The 1739-nt window shown below is 26.6% G+C and overlaps 1 protein-coding gene across 2 annotated transcripts in view; it reads left to right on the plus strand.

Annotated features, from left to right (window-relative positions):
- The window catches only part of LOC108751777 (zinc transporter ZIP11), a 60300-nt gene that overhangs the window by 19586 nt on the left and 38975 nt on the right, over positions 1 to 1739 (plus strand). The window lies entirely within an intron of this gene.

Here is a 1739-nt window from a genome sequence, read left to right on the forward strand (position 1 = left end):
AACATTTTCAAAACGCACAAAACTGTACTATTTCGGATCACCATAACATAAACCGGTAAAAAACCTTTTGTTGCGGACAAAAGATAAAAAAGTATTTAAAAACATAAGAAGGCATTTTAATGATAAAAAAAAGCATTTTAAAAGCATTTATACTTTACTTTTTATCGTTTTTTAAAACATTTTTACAGTTTTGTATCTTAATACCTTATTATGTTACTCAAAATTACGTACGTTTCACAGTTTGCAGCGCAATAAAAAAATTATTTTTTAAATTTTAATACGTTTATAAACAAAATGCAGAGTTTTACACATAAAATTCTTTTTTAAAAATTTTTAACGAATTTTTTTGAGCGAATTACGTGACTTTGAAGTTAAACCTGCATTTCCTATATCCATTGTTGAAATTCAGCAAAAAGTCATCGTAAAAATATTTGTATTGTCTCTTTCTCTCTCTCTCTCTCTCACACACACACACACACACACACACACATACACACGAAATGTACAGAAATCAATCTATATTATTTTCTGTGCTGTACATATTTAAGCTGTGAGGTAAATATCGAGAAGGGTTTATTTTAAACTTTCCGTTAACGTTTGATAAACATCTTGGCATTATATTTGCTTTAAGAATTATCTAATTGGTATCGTAAATTTTGGATCGATCCAAGAGATTAGACCTTGACACTGCCCATCGCATACCCGCACGTTAATATACATTATACAAGATAAGACATGAGTTATTTGTAAAATGTTGACACAATATTTTTTATATATTCTCTTATAAGTCTAATGTGTGTATATCTCAAATAAACATCTACCGCACCCCTGATGTCTCGACGGAAGTTAAATCAGAGTCACAGATCACCTTGGCCAGAAAAAGCAAATATGCATGTGATTCCAAGAGAAATCTAGATTATTACTGCAACTGTCAGTCAATGAGTTATTTTTATTTCAAGTATATAGACACATAATATCGATCCTTGATAAATATTTTAAATAATAGTATTTTTTTAAATAAACCTACTAAATAAGGAAAAGAAAGGAACAAAAAGATTATAATGTGAAATCGCACTGGTTAATGAATACTCCTGGATGAATTTTCATCCAAGTGTTTTTCAAGTTTAGTATAATTTGTTAGTAAAATTTGGCTAGTTTAAAATAACATTTATTAAAATTTTTTAATATTTTGCAATTCATATTATATATGTTATAAAACAAAAACATAAATAGTGTAAAAAATTTTTTAAATATGTGGAATAAATTTTCATAAAATATTAAGTAATATGTTAAATAAAAAAAAAATAAGTAGTATTCCAGAATTATATATATATATTACGTTAAATACGAAACGCCAGTACGATCTGAATGTTAAGATATGTTGAACTATTATATATAATCATTTAAATGAATTAATTTCAGAAATAATTTCGCACGGAATGTAAGAGAGTTCGATCGTCCGAGGCAATATTTTTTGCAATAAGTTTATTACAGTTTTTTAAGATTAAATTTGGAAAATTTGGGGAGATTATTAATATTTCAGATTGTGTTGAAAGTCTGACATATCGGCACGCAGTTATCATTTCTGAAATTAATTCATCTAAATGAATATATATAATAGTTTAACATCTTAACATTCAGATTGTAGTGGCGCTTTGTATTTAAAGTAATTGCTCATTATGTTTAAGCGTTCTTATAATTATTTTGATAGCTCAACAAAATTATTTTCAGGTTGTATT

Source organism: Trachymyrmex septentrionalis, unplaced genomic scaffold, assembly GCF_001594115.1.
Source record: "Trachymyrmex septentrionalis isolate Tsep2-gDNA-1 unplaced genomic scaffold, Tsep1.0 scaffold51, whole genome shotgun sequence".
In the NCBI taxonomy this organism is placed as follows: Eukaryota; Metazoa; Arthropoda; class Insecta; order Hymenoptera; family Formicidae; genus Trachymyrmex; species Trachymyrmex septentrionalis.